Genomic DNA, 25,451 nt, shown 5'->3' with positions numbered 1-25,451 from the left:
CCCCCTCTGCAGATTAGCCATGACTGTGTGGAACACAGCCTTGAGCAACCAAGTGCACGTACAGGCTCAATTCCTGCCAGGCAAGTTAAACTCACTGGAAGATGACTTAAGCAGAAATCTCATGGACCCACACGAGTGGAAACTGGAACCAAAGATATTCAACATGTTGAGAAACAAATGGGGAAGCCCAGAGATGGACCTGTTTGCTTCCCCTCAAAACTACCAGTTGGACAAATTCTGCACAAGGACTCCCCATAGACAAGCTTGGAAAGTGGATGCCCTGACCTTCACCTGGGAAAACCTCTCAGTTTATGCCTATCCCCCTCTACCTCTCCTCCCCAAAGTTTTACTAAAGATCAAACAGGACAAACCAAGGACAATACTCATTGCACCAGACTGGCCACGCCAACACTGGTACTCTGTCTTGCGCAGTGTGTCACTGCTGGAACCGTGGCACCTGACTCAGACCCCTTCCCTGCTGTCCCAGCAGGAGGGCCAGATTTTACACCCCCAGCTTCAAACCCTGAACCTTGCAGCCTGGCTAATTACCTGAGCTCTCCATTACCATCCCTCAATAAGCAAGTGCTGGATGTCATCCTGGAGGCAAGGAGGCCTAGTACTAGAAAATCCTATGCTGAAAAGTGGAAAAGATTCTGTTACTGGAGCCAAACTCAGGGAATGGGCACAACAGTCCTCAGTTTACCACATACTCTTCAATACTTAACAGAGATGCTTCACAAGGGCCTTTCTTTCTCTTCTATTAAAATTCATGCCTCTGCCATTTCAGCACTTTGTAATACGGAGCCACCCCTCTTCTCTCTCCCACTGCTGAAGCAATTCCTCAGTGGGGCCAAAATTTTAAGACCACCTAGGAGAGCCCCCACTGCAGCCTTGGATCTTAACTTTGTATTGGAAAAGCTCACTCTACCTCCCTTTGAGCCAGCTGCAACTGCAGAGTTGAAATTCCTTTCTTGGAAAACAGCCTTCCTTCTAGCCATCCCTTCAGCAAGAAGAGTGTCTGAATTACAGGCCCTCATGGCAGTGGAGTCCTTCATCATCTTCCATGCAGACAAGGTGTCCTTCAGGACCAATCCTTTCTTTATGCCCAATGTGGTATCCAGTGCGGCCCTTAATCAGTCCATTCACTTGCCAACCTCTTTTTCTAATCCACAGAATAAAGGAGAACGAATACTGCACTCTTTGGATGTGCACAGACAACTTAGATTTTATTTGGACAGGACTAAGCCTCTCAGAAAAACTGAACAGCTGCTAGTTGCCTTTGCTGCAGGGGGCAGACGGGAAGGCCATTTCAAAGCAAACCATTTCTAAATGGATAGGCCATTACATTCATGTCTGCTATAAGCACCATGGAAAACCTACCCCACAAGGGATAAGATCACATTCCACCAGGGCTGCATCTCTTTCAAAGCCTTTCTTAGAGGTGTTCCTACCAAGGGCATCCTAGAAGCTGCTACCTGGAGTTCTGTTCATACCTTCACCAAGCATTACCACTTGCCTACTTTCTCTAAATCTAGAGCTGGTTTTGCCACTGTAGTATTGCAGGGCCTAATAGCTGGCCCTATTGCTCTCTAATTGCCTCCTCCCTTCCTTAGCTTTGAGAATCTACTCAAATGTAATGACTGCAACAGTGAAACATGACGAACATAGTACAGTTGTGTACACTTACCATAAATGTAGGATTTTCGAGTGTATTCAGTGTTGCAGTCCTGGTTACCCTCCCTCCAGCCCCCCTGCCTTCTAATTGCTATACCTCTCTTCTTGTTTACTGTATTTAAGCTTTCTGGTGTATTTGCTTATAATTGGAGGTGTAACCTTGTATATAATTGCTTCCCATTATGGGGGCACCTGACATCTGGGGCAAGAAAAACTGATGTAATGGCATTGGCTGCATGCTTTATACCCCTGACTACCTGACGTCATGGAAGAAGAGACGGCTACCGACGCAGGACCCAAGACTTTGATAATCAGGCTGGCTGAGGGCTACCTGCAAGCAGATAACCCAAATGTAATGACTGCAACAGTGAATACACTCGAACATCTACATTTATGGTAAGTGTACACAACTGTACTTTTCCATGTCTTGGAGCAGGATAACTCTGCTCTATTTGAGCTGTTTTTTACTGTTGTGATTGCGAGCCAATTATCACATTTGCACTATTGTAAAGCAATTTACTAATTAACTGCATTTCATTACTATTTAACTGCATTTTTTCATACTGTGAGTTCTGTTTGTCTGTGAGTGGTTAATCTGTGCTTTTTTGTTTGTTTTTACTGTTCTTAACCCTTAAATTGAATAGCATAGTCTGGATACAGGTTTGCTGCATCCAGAGCTGTATTTTTTTTGCCTTCTGTGTTTCTGGCAGCAGTATTGTGTCTGCATTCTGTGTTTCTAGCAGCCATCTTGTTTTGGTAGGGGCCTGGCTCTTCTGCTGGTGAGAGTAGTAGGGCTGCCTGGACCTGGTCTGGCGCAAGCTGATTGGTAAAGAAAACGGGGACTAGCAGGATTGGCTAGATTTCTGTGTTACTAGAATCTTCTATTTTGTATGGTATTTAAATCCCAAGTTTGAGCTGGTTTGGGCTTGTTTGCATGTCGTGCACCGCAACTGCACTGTTTTTAACCCTTTGTGAGGTATTCCAGCTACAAATGTTCCTTTAATAGCACTTGTGTGATCACCTACTAGTACTACTCTTTTTGACCTTCCATCCTTTACCCTCCTAGCTCTCTCTGGCCTCTCTCCCTCTGATTCTGACAAATATGAATGGACAGTTTCCTACGCTTTGTCCTGCCAGTCTAGTTGATATGAGCATCCTGAGACAGTGTAGCAAATGACTCATATACACGGACAATCCTCTACTACTACCACCTAAAATATTTGTGAGAGATGCAATTACATTAAGAACTTAGAGTCTATGCTCTCTCCCTCATAAGTCAGTATATCTGGCACTGAGAAGGTTGTTAACACAAGCACCACACCTCAGACACCAGCCATACCTATACAGCACACACCCACGTATGTGGAGGTCCTCAACAAAAACATACCCAAATAAGAGAGTCCTCCAAGGCAAAAACACATGCAAACTCCATTCCCCACCACACCACACATAGCCCACACAAGTGCCTCACAGCCACTAAGGCCTAAACATAAACCCAACATATTAGTCATAGGAGAATCTATTGTGAGACGCATGTGCCCCTCACTAGGCTGGATAAGGGGAAAGTCACGGTTAACTGTTTGTCAGGTGCCAGAATCCGCCATATCGCCCATGCACTCAGGTCTCTCAGCAACAGGTACTGTAATGACTCTGTCATAGGCCATGTTGGCTTGAATGACTTGAGAATACCTCCCTGGACTATATGAAGAGAGACATGATCGAGCTCACTGTGTCCCAGCAGTTCCTAGCCTTAAGCAGTGTTCTACCATCATCCTGAATGATGCCTCAGTACAAACAGAAAATGACTGACTTTAACAATTGGCTTAGTTTGTGGTGTCATTCCAAGGGGATCCAGTACCTGACATCCTGGGAAGACATGATTGACAAACCACTATGCTTTGCCAGAGATGGCTTGCATCTGTCTCCCTTGGGCTTCAGGATTCTGGCAAAGGCTCTTGCCTCCCCCATAGTGCCTTTTTTAGGCAATACCATGAGGTCAAAACCACCAACATGAACATTTCATCCAAATGCAAATTAGAGGTCACGCTGCTAAATGCTAGGAGTCTAAACATGAAACTGTATTCATTGCAGGCATTCTTAACCCTGGAAGATGCTGACATTTGTGCAGTTACAGAAACCTGGTTCAAAGCTGCGGAGAGCACTCCAGCCTTACCTGGTTAGCCATCCTGTCTTACATTTAGACCCCAAACTGTGGGCAACAAAGCAAAATGAGGTGGAGTTCCAATATATATTAAAGACATACACACCTCCAGGCTGGTCAAACAGTGTGACACACAGGAGACACTCCAGATGCAGTTAACTGTTGGCAATACCCTGTTCAAGTCCTAGCTAGCTACAGGCCCCCAACTTTGACTCGGATGCCCACTCCACCTATCTGGACTTCTTCGAATCTATCAGGATTCAACCATTTACCCTGATCCTGGGTGACTTTAACTATCCAGCCATAAACTGGAAGAACAACTTATGCCAAAACACAAATGCCCAGAGATTCCTTGATTTTTGTCAATGCAAATGATGCATTGGACCAACTGGTTGACACCCCCTCAAAAGGTGAAAATATCTTGGACTTTGTATTAACCAACATGAGAAACCACTGTAGCAGCCCTATAGTGTCATCCAACCTGGTAAGATCTGACCGCAAAGTGGTGACTTTCGAAGTCACCATCTCCTCGACCCCCCCCCCCCCCCACTAGGGTCAAACAGAAAAACTTCTCCAAGGTTGATTACAACTGCCTGAGGGTAGGTATAAACAGCTTCACATCCCCCTCCCCCTCCATAGGAACTGGCATGTGTCCAAACCCACACCAAAGTATTATATGAGCATTTATATAGCTGCATGGAATCGGGAATACCCAACATGATAGTCATCCTCCTCTAGGAAGAGTAAACCTGTCTGGTGGACGTCTGCAATAAATAAACTCTATAGTAAAAGGAAAAATTGCTGTCCAGGACCAAAAAGGAGCAGGTGCCTAATTGGAAGCTATCTCTCCTTAGCCTGAACAAGCAAATAAGAGCATTAGTGAAATCATCCAAAGCAAACTTCGAGTCCAGACTGGCCACATCTACTAAAGACAGCCGTAAGACCTTCTTCACATATGTCCACAGTCTCAAAGGAAGCACTCAGATCTGCTCAGAACTTGTGGTCAAGGACACCACATATACAAACGCTTTAGATATAGCCAACCTGCTGGCAGACAGGTTCAGTGAAAATTTCACCCCTCTGCCCCCATCAGTAAATCAGGATATCCCCAGCACCTGCCCCCCTTCCATTATCTCTAGGGAGTAAGTCATCACTGCCCTCTCTAAGGCAAAAAATACAGCCTCCATGGGACTCTAACATCCCAAGCTGCATCCTACATGAACTCAGGCAGGAACTTTTAGCACTGTTAGGCGCCCTATTCAACCAAAGCCTGAGTACTGGCTTCATCCCAGCCGAGTGGAGGATAGCCACTGTCATCCCTTTGCAGAAAGGTGGAGCATCCACCGATCCAGGAAATTATAGACCCATGCCTATCTAGCCTGATCTGCAAGGGCTAGGAGCGGATTATCATGGACCTCATTGTAAGGACATTGGCAACCTACAGACACTCGATCCCACACAATTTTGTTTCGTCAAGGGGAGGTCATGCCCGTTAAAGGTGGTTTACTTCCTTTGAGACACTTACCAAAGCCATGGACGAGGGGACGACTGTGCACACTGCCTACCTTGACCTGGCCAAAGCTTTTGATGCTATTCCCCACTCAGGTATAATAGAAAACTCTCTCAACTAGGCATCAGTCTGTATGTTACCAGATTGGTAGCAAACTGGCTCACTGACAGAACCCACCTAGTCAAAATAGGGGAAGCCACCTCAGGCGGTAGACCCATAATGAGCATTGTACCCCAAGGATTGGTCTCAGGGCCTCAGTTGTTTGGGATATATTTTTCTGTGGTGCAGGACAAAACTTGTGGGCTGTGGCTGACCAGGTGTGCAGAGGACTGCAAGCTGGGCACGGACATCAATTCCTCTAGTGATGTGGACATCCTTCAAGAGGGTCTCACCCAAACAAATGACTGGTGCCAGAAACATGGTGTCAGACTGAATGCCAAAAAATGCATCATCACCTCCTTTAGGGAGAGTGATGTCCCCACAAATTCATATTAATAACAAGGTCCTAAGCACACAGTCAGTTGTGAGGGACTTGGGCACCCAGATTGATAGACTGACTTTTGACCACCATATTGCCCCCATTGTACAGAAAGATCCAGGGACAAGGAGTTCATAACATTCCTGTATCTTTCCCTTATAAGATCCATTATTGAGTACAATGTCCCCTTTGGCATGTACCTCACAAAGCACATGCAGCAGCTGGAGAGACCACAGAGGTTCCTCACCAGAAAAATCCAGTGCCTCAAACATCTACCCTACACAGATGGGCTAAAGGCCCTGTCCCTCTACTCAGTCTCACGCAGACTCCTCAGGGGTGACCTCTGTCTGGTATACAAAGCAATTTCTGACCCCACCTTGATGGGACTGCTGCATATCTGCAAGTCAAGCTCCATTCAAGTAACCCGCATACACATCCTCAACCTGGTCGGTGACATCAATAGGATTTGTTGGCAGGACAGGTTTGTGTCTCGGAGACTCCCCCTTCTGTGGAATAGACTCCCTCTCCACGTCAGGCAGAGTTCCTCATTAGCCCTTTTTAAGCACACCCTGGATGACTGGATGGGGAACACAAAATACACCCATGGGATTCCACCTGTGTCCCTGCTGGACAGAGGCATCGGGTGCTGACTTGTTAGAACACGGGCTAAATTCTTGGCTAGGCTTGTAAGGGCCTCAGGGCCAATATCCCAGTAATTTCCTGTGATCCTATGACAGTAGGGCTTGCAAAGCTTGTATTCATGCATTTCATAGGTAGTGTATTGTTTTGGTTGTGAATAGATTAAGGATTAAAACCAGATAATGATACACTTGCTGATCTGGATTACAAGTGTGAATTAGCCTTGCTAAGTAGACACAGCATTTGCTGAAGTGCATTTTTGAAAGCTAAAAAAGACATATACATTATGGCTGTGGAATTGGCAAAGTAAATGTTACCTCCCTTTCCAGTGACTTCTTAGAAATAAGTTTACTGGTTTCACACCTTGAGCAAATTTCTGTTGATATAAGCTGTAAAGTAACAGGCAATTTTTTTTTGCAGATTACCAAATAGCTAACCAGAATGGGGACTGATTTTGTTAGTTATGGTCATGGGAATCAGATACTTACGAATGCCATTTTGTAGTATCTTGACCAGTTTGTGGGACATAAAAATTTGATCAGAATTAAAATAGTAGGCACGTGAGCTGTACAGGGTTTAACCCACAGCAAAATGATAAGGAATTAAATTATTTATATGCTGTTACTATAACAATGGGAACCATTTCATCACGCTCTCAATATTGTGTGTAATTTCTCTTTCTGGAGCACAAGTTCAAAAAATTCCAACTTTTTGACACCAGTACTATTTACATGACACTGAAAGTGCGTTTCAGTTTCAAAGGCTGGGTTTGTCTTCATTGGTGCCAGCTGAATTCCAATTTGGGGGGGTGTCTGTGAGACTTCAAGGAACATGGTGCAGATGGAAATGAAGAGGAAGCTGAAGTTGGGGGCAGTGGGAGTTGTACTAATAAAGGACCAGCTTGACATTGTCTCATTGTTCTGACAACTAGTATATTAAATGTGTGCTAGGTAGTTTGCTGTATTTTTATGTTTTTCAGATAGCCAGCGTGTTCCAAGTAACAAGTTCAGCTTTATTAAGACTCTTGAACTGAAATACCATCACATATAAAAACAAAATAGTGATAGTAAGTGAACACAGCAAAGTTAAGTCAGAGTTACAAATCATAATGTAATGTCGTATGTCAAAGCTAATAAATGGCTTTTTAAGGATCCCTTGAAACCAGACAGCATGACCGATTCCCTCAGTCAGTGGGGAATGAGGTTCCAGAGGTGTGTAGCTTGGCAATAAAGTACCAGAAGTCTCCAGCTGTATTCTAGGAACCTCTATTACGTAGGGAAAGAAGAACATAAGGACCTAATGGGGACTCCAGTGAATGAATTAATGTCTCTGAATCTGTCTTATGTAGGGCTAAGTAAATTAACAGCAGGACTTTTAAAGTTTATACGAAAATGAATTGGTTTCCAGTGCAGGGTCTGTAGAACTGAAGTAATATGAAGATAACTAGGAGTACATGTAAGTAATTCAGCAGTGGAATTCTGTATTAACTGAAATCAATCCATATTGCATATATGCGGTCTCAGGTGCAAAGAGTCAGGGTAGAAAGCAAGCATGCATAACCACCAGAACGCAATCTGGGAAAGAAAGAGCATAGAATGTGTATAAGTTTGAGCCTTTGTTATTTCAAGAAAAGGCGCGTTTGGCTTGTTAATTACAGTTCATGCATTTAAGTGCATTTTGTAAGAGCTTTGCTATTGTGCATTTAATGACATTCTGCTACATATTGTGCTTATCATGCCTGAAATGTGATGTTACTTCACTGCATTATAAACCCTGTCATTTTTTTCTTACATTTGCTTGAATATAAATTGCTTTGAATGTATTAATATAGATAGCAGCACATTTCATGTGCAAAGTATGTATATCCCCATGTTATGACACACAGTAACCACATTCACACAGATGGGAAGAATATTCTTTAACGGATTACCTTCAGTTGATCAAACTGCCAGAAATGCCAGACATTATATATAACCGACAAGCTCTAAAGTAAAATAAAAACAAGTTGTTTTTTTTTTGTTTTTTGCAGGGGGCAAGTCCCCCCTGCACCCCTCACACCTTCTGCTAATTAAATATACCAACTCCAAGATCGCACTACATTGAGGAAGATGGCAAATTCCCCATTCCAGAATGTATGGCGATCTCCATTCAAATGTCGGTTATATGGTCTCTGCCATATAACGTTTGGCATTTTGGCAGTTTGATCAACTAAAGGGAATTCTCTTTAACATAGAGTACTTGAGCAACTTGCACTGGGCATAGTTATTCTGTAGTTACATCAGAAGAAAACTTCAAATTTGCATTGCAGATCTGTACCAGAATGTATGTAGGAGAACACAATTGTCATAGACTGGTAGTGTGTTTATGTAAGAGTTATTACCCAATGTATTTATTCTGTAAACAGTAAACAAAAAAAAGTTTATTCTGGTTTCTTGGGTAACTTCTGAAGCTAAGAATGAACCTTTAGAAAGATGAGAAATAACACTCAACAGTGCTCTAAACTTACTCAAAATGACATCACATACTGTGACCCAGTAGACATTGCCAATGCATTAGCAGACAAATTCAGTGCAGACTTTACCCTGAAGACTACTGCAGAGCCCACTTATCCCTAAAGATGTAATTTCAGATCACTGCTGCAGTATTCTTTACAATAAGGTTCCCCTGCCAACATCAGCCTGACATCCAGCCAGTATACCAAAGTTTTAAGGCTGTAATAGAGATGCCGTACATCACACATATGCTCCCCACACATGGTGTAGGGTATAAAGGTGACGGACGGATGGACCATCCTCAGAACTTCTTTGTCACCAGTCTGAACTCCATCTTCAATTGTCGGTCTGTACAGTCTTTATTCTGCAGGTTATCAAGCTGCTTTTCATTTTTTAGGTGTTGGTTTCATGTCAGCTGAAAAGGAGAAATGCCAGCGTGGGAGACAGGTTATCCATAGGGATTGTCACAAGCAGTGGTTGATGTTCATCGTGTTTTACTGTTGCAGTCATTACTCTTGGGTTATCCTGCTGGCAGGCTACCCTCAGTCGGCCAGAATTCCAAAGTCTAGGTCCAGCGTCTGTTGCTGTCACCTCTTCCCTGATGTCAGTGTGCCAGGGGTATAAAAGATGCAGCCGACGCCATTTTCTTCAGTCTTTCTTGCCGCGCGGTGCCTGAAGTAAAAGCAGTTTGCAAGTGCCGGTCAGCCGACTCCTGAGATTTTCAAATCCAAATTTCAGAACCGAAGTCTTCATTAAAGCTAAGTACCCCGTTGGAAAAACTTTTTTCTTGCTCTAGACCGATGTCAGAAAAAGTTAACAATTGTACTTCTTGTGGGAAGCAAATACCTCATAAGGATTTTCACTCTTACTGTATTCCTTGCCTAGGCCCTGATCACAACGTTGCTAGCTGTCAGTTTTGTGCTAGATTTAACCAACGCACTGTTAAGCGTCTGTTCGATTTTGCATTTCATTACTTTGGCCGAAGATTTAATTATATAATGCCGTTGGACTAGCCGACAACCGGAGTTTACAAAAAACGCAAGGGCAAGGAAAAGGATAGGCATTCGAGGTCCAAAACCGACGACGAGGCCTCTGCTAGGCCAGTCGCCAGTTCTCAGTGAGGTGCTTTCGCAGCCCCTGGCGCCCGCTACCTCAGAGCCACAGGCCGCTTCCGACTCCCACGTGGAGCCGACTGGGCCTCTGGATACTTAAGGTATTGGACACTCGGAAATCATTCCCTCGGATGGGTCTGGCACCGCTGAGCAGGAATCTGCTTCTGAGGGTGTCTTCAGACCTACACAACTATATATTAAGCCATCTTCAGCTTCAAAGACTAAAGTAGCTCTAAAGACAAAGAAACAAGTACAGCATTCTCCTACTCAGACTTCCATGCCTAAAAAACAGATGCTCAAAATGGCCGAAGACCTAATTACTTTGATCAGGGGTTCCCATCCCCTTCCTGATAAGAGGCCTAGGCAAGAGACAGAGTATTATTCTTCTGATCAGGTTTCTATTTCCTCTGATTCCTCTTCTGAACAGGATTACTCCATGCTTCCCTATGAGGATTCTGATGCTGAAGAATCCATTCCTTCAGCCTCTCCTCCTGAGGATTATTCTTTTGGGGAAACCTTGCATACCATGAGGGAGCATTTCCACTGGGAGAGCCAAGATTATTCTGAATCTAAGAAAAGGCTCAGAGACTTTCTGCTACTTCCTCAGCACAGACCCCTTGCTATTCCACCTGTTCTAGACATTGTAGATGTATTTTTCAGAGTCCGGCCTGTCCCCTGACTCTTTACCCCCTGCACCTGCTTAGCCAGACAGATACTACAGGGTCCCGGATTCTCATAAATTCCTATATAAAAACCCCGCTGCTGACCCAGAAACTATATCTCAGGGTCCCAAAGGGGTTAATGTTTCCACTGCAAAAAGCCCTGTCCCCTCTGATGGGGATTCTAGGGCTCTAGACAGATGGGGGAAAAAAGTCTACACCTCTGCTACCCTGGCTGTAAGGGCTTTAAATTGTCAGTTTCATATGCTTAAATATCAGCAATATTTAATGTCACTGCTTAAACAGAAATTGTTGACAAATACTGAATGTTCAGGGAACAAGGAATTGCAGGATTTATTGCATGCAGCTAAACAAGTGGGAAAGCATACTTTGCAATGTGGATATGATTCTCTGGAGGCCTCTTGCAGGGCCTATGTTACAGGTTCTGTTATTAAAAGGTATGCTTGGTTAAAGGAACAGAATCTGCCTGATCATGTTAAAGCAAAATTATTAGATGCACCATTACAGCATGATACTTTGTTTGGTACTAAAGCAGAAGAGGTGTTGAAAAAAATGGAGGATAAAGCAAAATCCATGCAGACAGTCAAGGATTTCTTACAGGTACAGCCACCCAGGTTTAGCAGGAACTGGCCTTCTAAAAATTGGTCCTTGACAGTGTCAGACAGACCACAAAGAGGCAGATACAGGCGTCCCAGAGGCAGATCTCAGCCCCAAGGCTCATACAGGCCTAAACAATGGGGTGCTCCTACCTCCAAAAGCGGAGAAGACAAATCACAGCCTTACAGGAAACAGTCCCATTGACTTTCCTCTACCAGATCCAAGCACTTTTCTTTTGGCAGCCCCCTTAGGGGAAAACTAGCACATCTGAAGTAGGAGATTCATTTGTCTGCAACCTGTGGGTCATGGAGCCGATATCGGATCCGAACCGGCATGGTTTACCAGCTATGGATCCGAGCTCTCAGCTCCTCCCCTCACCCATAATGCCCTGCTCTCCTTACATGACCTCAGATCTAGTTTGCCGCGCTGGTGACCAGATTGGTGTTCTTGAGCTCTTCAGCTAAGTGGTTTTATAAAGTTCTTCTAGTGTTAAAATTTAATTGTTTTTGAAAGTTGAGTGAAAGTTTAGGATTCCCTATTTGATAGTTATACTTGTTTAGTGATTTAATATTTTTTTACTTAGTTTCCCTCCCCTCGCTGGTAGCGTAGTGTGTGTTTGGGCCTGTTGTGTGTTTAGTTACTTTTACTTTTTACCTTTAGTTTAAGTAATTTTTTTTAGCTCTTAGGATGTCAGAACAACCTAAGGCTGTTTTTTCTAAGTGCTCCGAGTGTGGCCATAAGCTTTCCCCTGCTGATGGCCACACTGCTCGATGCCTTGGGGTTGAACACCTCACTTCTGGATGTTCCATTTGTGCAGGGTTCAACCCCAGGGCATTGAAGGAGCGGAGGTCTAAGCTGGTCCTGGCGGGACTTTTGCCCCGGACTCGCTCCGCCTCCGCTCCTTCGGGGAACCGCTTACGGTTACCTCCTCCGCTCCCCTCCTCCTCCTGGGACTCAACCTCCCTGTAGTGGCTCGGAGGAGAGGAAGCTAGAAAGAAGGACCGAGGGAGAAGCACCATAAGCGCGGGCCGAGACCTCTGTTTCGCCCCCTGCCAAGCGGGCTTCTCCTCCGCCTCCTTGTCTGGTGGTTCTCCCTCCTCGGCTCCGGTCACCCGTGTGCTTTCACCGACCTGAGGAGGAGGAGACCCGATCTCCGTCGAGGCTATCCAGGAGGCACTCAAGGCCTACCTCGGTAGCCTCGTCGAGATCGACCTATAGCTTGTCAGACGCTGATCTGGACCGGATGATGATAAGGTTCATCCAGGCCCAGATGCAGATGGGAGTGCTCTTGCCTCCCCCCCCCTCTGGGGGGGAGCTCGACCCCTTTCTTTAAACCTATTGCTCCTTCTCCGACCCGCTACCCGGGTTCGGAGCAGTTGAGCCGAGCAGCCTGGGAGCCGGGGGTGGGTCGGCGCCGATAGTACTCGGTACTTCGGATCCGACCCTGCCCTCGAGTGCTTCGGATCCGACCTCTCGGAGCCTGGATCCGAGCTTCGGATCCGGGGGGATCAGTGCTCCTTCGGCGCCGTCTGTGTCGGAGCGCACTGTCCCCTCGGATCCGAGTGTTTCTGCGCCAGCTCCGATCCACTCCTCGGATCCGAGGGAGAGCCGATTGTCGGATCCTTTGGTCGAGGTCGGCTCCCCTTAGGCGTTTGATGTAGTGGAGAGGGCCCTGTTGAGGGTCTCCGGACCCCGCACTTGCTTCGCCCGCCCGCGCTCCATCTGTACTGGGTCAGGCTTCCACCATCCGGCCTTTGGGACAGCCCGCTCCTTTGCCCCAAGTTGTTCCTTTGGAACAGGTCACTGTTTGCGAGGAGTCCTCTGACAGCCCCCCGGAGGATGTTCCCCGCAAACATACGTGCAAAAGGAGGCACATTGACTCCCCCGAGTCTCTCACAGAAGACACGGACTTGGAGGAAGGGGAAGGCTCCCCAAGATCACCCCCTGAGGATGTCTCATTTGGAGACATCATGGAAATGCTCCGCATAAGGGGGGGGGGGGTGGTCTGCCCCCAAATCTTCCTTGGACGAGTCCGTGTTCTTGGAGGCATTTGAAGCGGGCCCGTCTATCTCTTGGGTGTCCCCTCCTGCCGACCCCCTGGTGGACCTCATTACCACCAGGGCATGGAAGGAACCGGACACCGTGGAGCCAATCCCAAAAAGGCCCGACCGTATTCTCAGTCCCCCGGCTGACCGTGCCCATTGGAGTAAGGGGCCTCTGGTAGATGCCATGTTGACAGCGGCTGCCACCAAGAGGGAACTTGCTCAGGAGAGTCCCTCAGTCCATCCCCCGAGCAAGGAGTCTCGGATGATGGACCGCTTGGGAAAGCGGATGTTTAGTTCAGCGACCTTCTCAGTGAGGGCGCTGAACTACCTGGCACATGTGATTAGGATGCAGCGCGATCTTATAAAAGAATACGCTGCATCCCCCCCAGAGTCCATGTCGGAGGAGGACAGAGTGCTGCACTCCACCCGTATGGCCACTCTCAGGTCCGTCACTAATACCTCTATGCGGCTACTGTCCCATGCTACGGAAGGTGCCGCTAGAGCCGCAGGGACAGGCCTAGTTACCAGACGTCAGGCCTGGCTCCGTCATTGCGATTTCACGGAGCCCTTCAAGGCGTCATTTGCGAACGCCCCTTTCGATGGTTCTGCCCTCTTTGGCAAAACTGTTCGTGATACTTTGACCCAGAGCAAAAAGGACGGGAAGACGCTGTCTGCCGTCTGAATCCGCTTCTCTGTACCGCAGAGGCCCTATTCTAGGAACCAAAAGGGTCAGAAGAAGATGTGGTTCCAGAAGTCGCAGCAATCCCAGCCTGCTCCGGACAACCAGTCCTTCCGTGGCAGAGGAGGACAGGGAGGAATCCGCCCCAGGGGCAGAGGGGCTCCCAGGAACTTCGGGTCCAGAGAACCCTTCTCTGAACGGCCCGCGCAGCAGCCCTGAAGGGTTGCCCGGCTGCTCCACTCTGGAGGCAGTCGGGGGACGTTTTTCGGAGCACCTAGCGGCATGGGAGTCCATAACATCAGACCGCTGGGTCCTCCAGATCATATCCAGAGGATACCGTATCCCCTTTCGTCACATGCCAAAATTGAAGTCCCTCCCGACGCTCCACCCGGTCAGTGGGAGGCCGCTGGCAGAAATTGGCCATCTGCTAAAGAAAAGAGCCATCCAGCACGTCCCCCCAGTCCAGATCGGATCAGGGTTCTACTCCAGGTTCTTTTAGTGCCAAAAAGACGGGGGATCTAAGACCAATTTTAGACCTTTCACTCTTGAACCTGGCAGTTCCCAAGGAGAAATTCCAAATGGTTACGTTGCAGTCTATTCTCCCCCTTCTGGGAGAAAACCACTGGATGTGCTCCATAGACCTCAAGGATGCGTACTACCATATACTAATGGACAGGCGCTCCAGGAGGTTTCTCCGCTTCCGGGAGCTGGGAGCCAGTCACTACCAATTCCGGGTCCTTCCCTTTGGTCTCACCACAGCCCCCAGGGTGTTCACCAAAGTATTAGCAGTGGTAGCGGCCCACCTGAGGCTTCAGGGGGTGCAGGTCTTTCCCTACCTGGACGACTGGCTTCTCACCGCCCCAACAAGGCATCTACTACTATTGGCCTTGAGACTCCTTTCTCCATCTTGCTCCGCCTGGGCATCACAATAAACACAAAAAAATCCAACCTAGCACCCACGCAGTTCATAGATTTTATAGGTGCCAGGTTAGACACGAGAAAATTAAGAGCCTTCCTCACTGCGGACAGAGTTCAAAATTTGCAGCTCCAGGTGCGGGCCATTCTCCACTCAAGCTCAGTTCTGGCGGAGTTGGTCCCGAGGGCCCTAGGGTCCATGGCGGCAGCGATAGCGCTTCTTCCTCTCGCCAGGTTCAATATGCGCATCCTTCAATGGACACTCCTAGTTCAGTGGTCGTATCTTGCTCTTCCTATGCATCATCCCATTGCGATCAGCAAGGCTTGCAAGCGGTCCCTCCTGTGGTGGCTACACTCTCCAGATCTCCACGGAGGCCGCCCCTTTTGTGCTTCTCCCCCTCTCGCCACGGTGACCACGGATGCCTCCCGCCTCGGGTGGGGGGGGCATTTTGCAGGCCGGACGGTCCAAGGCACGTGGAACGATTCAGAGACCTCACTGCATATCAACGTTCTAGAGATGAGAGCAGTGCTCTTAGCGTTACTAGCACTTCAGGCCTTTCTTCCCTTGGGAACAATTGCGATTCAATCGGACAACATGTCTGTTGTCTGGTATATCAACAAACAAGGAGGAACCAGGTCTTACCCTCTTTGTCGAGAAGCCATGAGAGTGTGGGAATGGGCAATCTCCACCAACCGCTTTCTCATAGCAACGCATATTCCGGGTCGGTCCAACATCCTGGCGGACAAACTCAGTCGCACCATTCTCACCCCTTACGAGTGGTCTCTCAATACTCAGGTAGTGGAATGCATCTTCGCACGGTGGGGAACTCCTTGTTGCGATCTTTTTGCGTCTCCCTCAAACACCAAGTGCGACAGTTTTTTCGCTCTAATACCTCCTCCCGGAGGTGCCCCAAGAGACGCTCTGGTGCATGCTTGGCCACCCAGTCTTCTTTATGCTTATCCCCCCTTGCCTCTGATGCTCCAAGTTCTTCAGAAAGCCTCTCGGTTGGGGTGCAGAATGATTCTCATTGCTCCATTTTGGCCTCGACAGATCTGGTTCCCTTTCCTAAGGTCTCACTCAGTGAATCCTCCTTGGATTCTAGATCCCATTCCGGATCTGATATCTCACCCATCCCGCTTATCTCCCCTGAACCTGGACAACCTGAAGCTGACCGCTTGGCTGCTCCAGTTCCACTCCTGATCAGGACTCCCGGTATTTCATCCCCTGTTAAGGCCATCCTGGTGGCAGCTCATAAACCATCCACTAGGAAAGTCTACCGCAGTAAGTGGAAACGGTTCTCCTTGTGGGCGGAACGGCAAGGCCTAAACCCCTTCACAGTTCCCTTCCTCTGGTGCTTGACTTCTTAACCACTCTTTTTAATGATGGTGCCAGCAGTTCCACGGTCAAAGTACAACTTGCGGCAATTTCTCATTATCATATTGGTCATGACTCCAGTCCACTGATGTCTGCCAAATTGTGTAAGATTTTCCTAAAAGGTACTTTCCTTCTCAGGCCCCCTGTAAAGCAAGTGGTTCCTCCTTGGGACCTTTCTTTGGTCCTCCAGGCCTTGACCGCTCCCCCCTTCGAACCGGCGGCTACGGTAGATATGAAATTCTTATCTTTCAAGACGGCCCTTTTAGTAGCCATTACCTCGGCCAAGAGAGTCTCAGAACTTCAAGCATTGTCAGCCAAACCTCCTTACTTGGTCTTTCATCCGGACCGTGTTTACCTCAGGACCAACCCGTCCTTTCTTCCCAAGGTAGCTTCTGAAGCAAACATTAATCAATCCATTAACCTCCCTGTTTTCTTTCCTAAATATCAAAACAAGGGTGAATACAAGCTTCATTCCTTAGATGTTCACAGACAACTTAGATTTTATCTAAACAGGACGGCTGGTCATAGGCAATCCGACCAGTTGTTCATTTCCTTTGCTAAATTTAATTTGGGCAAGCCAATTTCTAAAGTCTCATTATCTCGTTGGATTTCACAATGCATCTTATTGGCTTATCAAGCTTCTGGAAGGCCGCACGGAGGTGTACATGCCCATTCAACCCGGTCAGTCTCTACCTCGGCCGCCTTTAAGGCTAGGATTCCTCTAGATGATATTTGTGCAGCAGCCACTTGGGCTTCATCTCATACCTTTATTTCCCACTACAAGTTGGATCTTGCATCTAGGGGTAGAGCATCCTTTGGCTCAGGTGCTCGGAATATCCTTCCATGATGGCCGCCCAAGATTCAGGTAGCTGGGGACTCTGTCCCACAGGTTGCAGACAAATGAATCTCCTACTTCAGATTTAGAAGTTATGTACTCACCATAACGTTCCATCTGAGTAGGTGTATTCATTTGTCTGCAACCATCCCGCCCTCCTATCCCCCTGGCCTTTTTCACTTTCCTGCATATTATGTGTTACCCTTTTCAGGGTGTTCATGCTGTTGGCAAACTCGATCTGAGGTCATGTAGGGAGAGCAGGGCATTATGGGTGAGGGGAGGAGCTGAGAGCTCGGATCCATAGCTGGTAAACCATGCCGGTTCGGATCCGATATCGGATCCATGACCCACAGGTTGCAGACAAATGAATACACCTACTCAGATGGAACGTTATGGTGAGTACATAACTTCTAATTTTTTCATCAAATTGGCAAATGGTTACTCAAGACAAATGGGTCCTGATCATAGTGTCCCAAGGCTACAGGTTCCATTTTCACACTCTACCAAGGTCAAAAGGTATGCCAGACCTGCCACACAATCAATGGGCAGAGGCACAAAAACAAATTACAGCCCTCATGGACATGAGGGCCATTCAGCAAGTACCACAACAAGAGCAGGGGCAAGGATTTTAATCCAGACTTTTCCTAGTACCCAGAAAGGACAAAACCTGGAGACCAATACTGGACCTGTCTATACTAAATACGTTTCTGGAAGTTCCAAAAGTCAAGATGTTGACTCTACAGCAGCTACTGCCCATGCTGGGCAAGAAGGCTTGGCTCGTAACTTTGGACCTAAAAGAAGCATACATGCATGTCCCAATCAGACAATCTTGCAGAAGATACCTCAGATTCATAGCTGGCTCAATGCATTACCAATTCTCTGCACTGCCCTTTGGCTTATCTACTGCGCCCAGGGTCTTCACAAAATGCCTGGCACCAGTAATTGCATTTTGCAGACAAAAAGGAATTCAGATATATCCCTACTTGGACGACTGCCTAATTCAAGCAGAGAACAAAGACATTCTTCTAAAGCATCTGGCGTTTGTAAAAAGATTACTAATTGGTCTAGGGTACACAGTAAACGAAAAGAAATCAAAACTAGTGCCCTCACAAGAGATAATATTCCTGGGTGTAAGCTTAAATACAACTGCCCAGATGGCTTATCTCATGCCAGACAAACAAAAACAACTGACTACTTACTTCAAGAAATTGGCAACAAAAACCCACTTATCTGCAAGGAAAATCCTGTAGGCCTTGGGTTTCATGGCATCCTGCATTCTACTAATTCCATATGCCAGACTGCATATGAGGAAACTACAGTGGTATCTAAAAAGTGTTTGGACTCAGCAATGCCGCAGCCTGGAGACAGTAATTGCACTCATTCCCTGCCTGCAACAGGAGTTTTGATGGTGGGCAGAAGCCTGTCACCACAACAAGGGTCTGCCATTCAGTTTACCCACAGCCAGACAGACACTGACAACGGATGGATCAGATTATGCCTGGGGGGGCCTATATGGCAGGAAAATGTATTCAGGGCACATGGCCTGCAAACCAGATGCATCTTCACATCAATCAAAAAGAGATGATAGCTGTTCAAAATGCCCTGACAGCTTTGAGGGACCTGCTTCACCCAGGACAGTTACTGATAAAGACAGACAACACTACGGTCATGTGGTACATAAACAAGCAGGGAGGTACACATTCCTACCCCCTCTGCAGACGAGCAATGACGTTATGGGACACAGCATTGGCTTTTCAAGTTCAACTGCAAGCACAATTCCTGCCAGGAAAAACAAATACTCTGGCAGATGTACTAAGCAGAAACCTCATGGATCCCCACGAATGGAAACTGGATCCACAAGTCTTCAGCATGATAATAAGAAAATGGGGATGCCCAGACATAGATCTATTTGCCTCCCCTCACAACTGCCAATTGCAGAGATTTTGCACAAGGATTTACCACAAGCAAGTGTGGAAAGTGAATGCCCTATCCTTCAGCTGGAAAAATCTAACAGTATATACTTTCCCCCATTGCCTCTCCTTCCCAGGGTACTCCTAAAGGTCAGACAAGAGAAGCCAAAAATGATACTGACAGCACCAGATTGGCCACGCCAGTACCGGTACCCATTCCTAAAGAGCTTGTCTCAAGGTCCAGCATGGATATTGCCTCAAACTTCTCACTTGCTGACCCAACAAAACAATCAGATCCTGCACAGCCAAACTCATGACCTTAAATCTGGCAGCATGGCGGATAATGTAGCCATTCAGAATGCTCCTTTTTCAAAAGCTGTTATGGATGTTATCTTGGAAGCCAGGAGGCCCAGTACCAGAAAATCTTATGTAGAAAAATGGAAGAGATTCTGTGCTTGGAATCAGGAACAAAGCATTGACATGTGTGTACCAAATATCCCTCAGATTTTACAATACCTAACTGCGACGCTGAACAAAGGCCTTTCTTTCTCATCAATTAAGATTCATGCCTCTTCCATTTCAGCCCACTACAATACGGAAATATCTTTTGTCATCCTTTAATAAGGCAGTACCTCAGAGGGACCAAAAACATTGGGCCTCCAAGGAGAGCACCAATTCTGGCCTGGGACCTCAATTATGTTTTGGAAAAACTCACACTGCCTCCTTTCGAGCCAGCATCAACAGCAGATATAAAATTCTTATCCTGGAAAACAGCTCTGCTCCTAACAATTACCTCTGCAAGGCGAGTCTCGGAGTTATAAGCACTAATGGCTGTGGAACCTTTCATCATTTTTCATCCAGACATGGTTTCTCTGAAGACAAACCCTACATTTATGCCTAAGGTGTGGTGTCCAGTGTGGCCCTCAACCAAACCATTCACTTGCCTACCTTTTATCCAAATCCACAGAACAAGGGTGAGAAAATTCTGCATTATTTGGACATACACAGGCAGTTATGTTTCTACTTGGACAAAACTAAAGCTTTCAGAAAGACTGAGCAACTTTTAGTGTCATATGCTGCAGGATCACAAGGAAAGGCTATCTCAAAACAGACTGTTTCTAAATGGATAGGCCATTGCATCCGCTTCTGCTATTTTCAACATGGCAAATCAGTGCCTAAGGGCATTAGGCCTTATTCCACCAGAGCAGCAGCCTTCCTCAGAGGGGTACCAACCCGAGATATCTTAGAGGCTGCAACTTGGAGTTCAGTGCACACCTTCACAAAGCACTTCCACTTACCTCTTTACTCTAAGTCCAGAGCAGGCTTTGCCACTGCAGTTCTGCAGGGCCTCATAGCCTCTCCTAATCCTATTTAACCCAGCCACCCATCCTCAGCTTTGGGATTCAACCCAAGAGTAATGACTGCAACAGTGAAACACGATGAACATAGTACAGTTGTGTACCTGCCATAAATGTAGATGTTCGAGTGTATTTACTGTTATAGTCCAGGTTACCCACCCTCCATCCCCCTTTTCTTTGCTGGGACTTCTCTGCACTTCTCTATCCTATACAACCTATTTGGTGTATTTGCTTGTAGATGAAGAAAATGTTATTTTTGTGCATGCATTTTTATTGGCATATTTTTCAGTCTACCAGTTTGGGGGCACCTGACATGTGAGGCAAGAAAAACTGAAGAAAATGGCGTCAGCTGCATCTTTTATACCCCTGGTGCACTGACGTCAGGGAAGAGGCGACAGCAACCGACGCCGGACCTAGACTTTGAAATTCTGGCCGACTGAGGGTAGCCTGCCAGCAGGATAACCCAAGAGTAATGACTGCAACAGTGAATACACTCGAACATATACATTTATGGTAGGTACACAACTGTACTTTTTGCTTAGATGCTTCTCACGACCATATGTATTGTCCTATTTGTCAGGTGTTTGTTCCAAAAACCTTGTGTAGTCGTCTCTCTCCTTTAGCAATCTACTTAGAAAACCAACATCTTAAGTTGTCGGTAAAAGATACTATGGAGGAATCTTCCTGGCCCGAAGGTCAGCCGTCTGAAAACAAGACCAAGAAAGCTTGGTCGGATTCTTTGGCTGTACCGCCTCCACTGGATGTCTCTCGTGAGGTTAGTGAAAGCTCGGAAGACCACCCAGTTTTTTAGTCTGATTCCTCTAACATGACCATTTTGGAGGGCAGCATGGATCTGGCTTTTCGCATGTCCCTGGAGGCTTTGCAGACATCTGCTTCAGTTGTTCGGGGGGGACCACAGCTGATTTTTTTTTTTTTTCAAAGGGCCTACGGGTGTTCCTCAAATCTTGACCAGAGAAGAGATTCCTACTACACTTAGTGTTGTAAGGGGTCTGAGCAACCTAAGAACTTTAGGGCTGACATTCACTTGAAAAAGAAGCAGAAGACTAAGCACCCTTCTGGAGCTTCCAAAGATCGACAAAGTGAATGCCAATATTTCACACAAAGTCTGTTTAATGCCCTTATAGCTCTGAAGCCTCCACAGGGGGTCTCTGTTCTTACCCCCACTTGTCCTTCTCCCCCTCTTAAGAGGCCTAGGAAAATGGTTTAATCTGATGAGGATGTGGATTCAAATGACGAATCCTTGACGTATTCTTCTCTGATTCGCTCTCCTTTGGATTATGGTTCTGTGGAGGAGGAGGAGTCTATTGGTCCTGATTCTATTTTCAAGGAGATTTCCTTTGGTGATGCAATCTCCCATATGGTGGAATTTTGTTTTTTTAAAGTGTGATTGTGCTCAGGTCTCTGATGTCCAGAAAAGATACTATGAGCTTCTGCAGATGGGGTCTCCTAGGCCCTTTGCTGTCCCTTCTGTTCTTGCTGCCTTGTTAGATGCTTTTCCTACAGCTTCTGAGGCCCTTAACTCCTTGCCCCCCGCTCCTAAAAAAAAAAAAACTGATAGGTTTTGTAAGGTGACTGCTTATTGCAAATTCCTTTATAGGTGCCTTTCTGCTGACTTTTGTTTCTATTGTTTCAGCTGAGCCATCTAATCTTCTGTCTTATTCAAAGCTGCTTCCCTTTGACAAGGACAGCAGAACAGTGGAGAGGTTGGGTAAGAAAGTGCATACTTCTGTTACCTTGGTCTTTTGAGCTGTAAAGTACCGGACCCACATGGCCAGGTATATTTTAACTCTTCTGTCTCAGGCCTGTCAGATTATTTCAGGTCTTCCTGATTTTGAGGGGAAGACTTTGGTTCTTTCTTTATAGGGGACATTTTTAGGTTGCATGCCATTCTATTAAATGCAGCTGTGGTGCATGCCATTCTATTAAATGCAGCTGTGATGCAGTTTATGCCTTGTCTAGAGCTGCTGCTTCTAGTTCTGTGTTGAGGTGTTCCTGGCTTCGACTGATGCTATTAAGGCTAAATTGATGGATGCTCCTTTAAGTAACAAATGGTGCTGCTGCTACTGAACAATTTAAGTCCCTTCAGACTTTGCAGGATTTGAAACATTATTTTCATTTCACCTGTTCCCAAGTTTTAAAGGAATTGCCCTAATCCTGCTTTTGTGCACAGCCTCGTTCCCCCCCCCCCATAGGTAAGAAGTGTGGTAAAAGGGGTCCTTCTTCTAAGTCTACTCAAACTCCCTTAGCTCAGAAGCCTCCTTTCCCAGACAGGCCACATGCTGTCTAACTATCCTTGCCTCTCTCTTCTCAGTCGCATTCCTATCTCTTAGTCTTTCCCTGTCTCTTCCCTTTTGGTTAAAGATCACTCAGGATTCTTGTGTTCTATCCATAATTTTCCAGAGGTATTATTTGGTTTGGAACCTGCCGTCCTCCTCTCAGGATCTCTTTACAGATGCCTTAGATGGGGGGCCCCCTCGGTCCCCTGAAAGTGCAGGCCCTTTGGTGTCTTTGACAAAAGAAGGACCACATTAATATCAGAGGTGATGGTCCTTCTCCTGGCTGTTCAGGCTTTTCATTCTCTTTTCTTTCCAGGGCCCCTGAAGGTCTTCACAGAAAATATCACAGTGGTGTGGTATATCAACAAGCAGGGGGGACAATATCTTATCTCAAGTGCAAACTAGCTCTTCAGGTTTAGGATCTATCTGTTCATTATCAGGTGACCCTTCAGGTAATTTACATTCCTTCAGATCAGAACATTGTGGCAAATTCTCTGAGCAGGTGTATGATGCAGATTCACGAGTGGATGCTTCACAGAGATGTGTTTCTAGACACTGTCCATCAGTTGGGTACTTCTCAAGTAGATCTTTTTGCCTCCCCTCTGAACAGACATCTTCCTCTGTTTTTGACCAGAGTCCCATGTCCCCTGGCATGGAAGGTTGGACGCTCTCTCTTTTTCTTGGAAGGGGATGATGTTCTTTGTGTTTCACTGTTGCAGTCATTACATTTGGGATGTTCATCGTGTTACCCTGCTGCAGTCATCACACTTGTGTTATCCTGCCATCAGGCGGTCCCGCAGTTGGCCAGAGTTCCAAAGTCTTGGTCCGGCGTCGGTTGCTGTCGCTTCCTCCCTGACGTCAGTGCGCCAGGGGTATACAAGAGGCATCCAACGCCATTTTCTTCAGTCTTTCTTGCTGCGCGGTGCCCGAAGCAGAAGCAGTTCGCAAGTGCCGGTCAGCCGACACCTGAGATTTTCTAATCGAATTTCAGTCCGAAGTCTTCAACAAAGCTAAGTACCCCATTGGGGAACCGTTTCTTGCCTCAGTCCGGTGTCAGAAAAAGTTAACAATTGCATTTCTTGTGGGAAGCAAATACCTCATAAGGACTTCCATTCTTATTGTATTCCTTGCATAGGCCCAGACCACGACATCACAGGTGGTTGTTTTTGTGCTAGGTTTAATAAACGAACTATCAAATGCCGTTTTGACTTCGCACGACATTACTTTGGTAGGAAGTTTAATTATATCATGCTGTCGGAGCAGCCGACGACCGGCATGCATAAAAAACGCAAGGATAAGGACAGGCAGCCTAGATCCAAGCCAGACTCCGAGGCCTCTGTTGGGCCTGTCGCCGGTTCTCCGGTTTTCAGTGAGGCACCTACGCAGCCCCTGACGACCACGGAAATGGAACCCCAGACAGCTTTGGATTCTCAAGCGGAGTGTACTAGGCTGTCGCAACCATCTTCGTTAGGCCCTTCGACACCGGAGCAGAAGGTGATCCCGGTGCAGTAGAAACGCCTTTGGTTTCAGAAGGTGTCTTCAGACCGACTACACTCACCATTAATTCTTATGCTAAGCTAAAAACTCCATTAAAACCAAAAAATACTGTACATCAGTCTCCTGTTCAAGGCCCCATGCCTAAGAAACAGATGCTTAAGATGGCTGAAGATTTGATTTCCTTAATCAGGGGTTCCCATCCCCCTCCTGGTAACAGGCCAAGACAAGAGGAGGACTATGCTTCCTCTGACCAGGTTTCTATTTCCTCAGATTCTTCTGAGGAACAGGATTACGCTTTTCCCCCTTATGAAGATTCTGATGCTGAAGACTCTATTCCCTCAGCATCTCCCCCTGAAGACTACTCCTTTGGGGAAACTTTACATACCATGAGGGAACATTTTCACTGGGAAGGCCAGGACTACTCTGATTCTAAGAAAAGGCTCCGAGAGTTTCTTTTACTACCCCAACACAGACCACTTGCTATCCCTACAGTTTTAGATATTGTGGATGATGTTTACTTATAGTCTAGTCTAAATCCAGACTCCCTACCTCCTGCTCCAGCCAAACCAGATAGATACTACAGAGTACCTGACACACACAAATTCCTTTATAAAAGCCCTCTGGCTGACCCAGAAACAATTTCCCAGGGTCCCAAAGGGGCTAAAGATTCTATGGCTAAAAATCCTGTACCCTCTGAAACGGATTCCAGAGCCCTAGATAGATTGGGAAAGAAGATATACACCTCAGCTACTCTGGCTTTGAGAGCATCAAATTGTCAGTTTCACATGCTGAAATATCAGCAGTTCCTAATGTCTCAATTAGAACAAAAACTGAGCACACATTCTGAACAGGCTGAATTCAAGGAAATGCAGGATCTGTTGCATGCAGCTGAACAGGTGGGCAAACATACTTTACAATGTGGATTTGATTCATTGGAAGCTTCCTGTAGAGCAGCTATTACTGGGTCTGTCATACACAGACATGCTTGGTTAAAAGAACAAGCCCAGCCTGATCATGTTAAAGCAAAATTATTGGATGCACCTTTACAGTAGGATGTCTTATTTGGTGTCAAAGCAGAAGAGGTTTTAAAGAAAATGGAGGATAAGGCAAAGTCTATGCAGACAGTCAAGGATTTTTTTACAGGTACAGCCCCCTCATTTTAGCAGAAATTGGCCAACAAAAAACTGGTCCTTTCTA

The 25,451-nt window shown here is 46.5% G+C and overlaps 1 protein-coding gene across 1 annotated transcript in view; it reads left to right on the top strand.

Annotated features, from left to right (window-relative positions):
* The window catches only part of ANGEL1 (angel homolog 1), a gene marked incomplete in the record, with an annotated part of 1,002,072 nt that overhangs the window by 446,896 nt on the left and 529,725 nt on the right, over positions 1-25,451 (top strand).

Source organism: Protopterus annectens, chromosome 6.part0 (assembly GCF_019279795.1).
Source record: "Protopterus annectens isolate FY-2018-M chromosome 6.part0, PAN1.0, whole genome shotgun sequence".
In the NCBI taxonomy this organism is placed as follows: Eukaryota; Metazoa; Chordata; order Ceratodontiformes; family Protopteridae; genus Protopterus; species Protopterus annectens.
The sequence above is the reverse complement of the archived record's forward strand: the minus strand, read 5'-3'. Positions and strand labels throughout refer to the sequence as shown.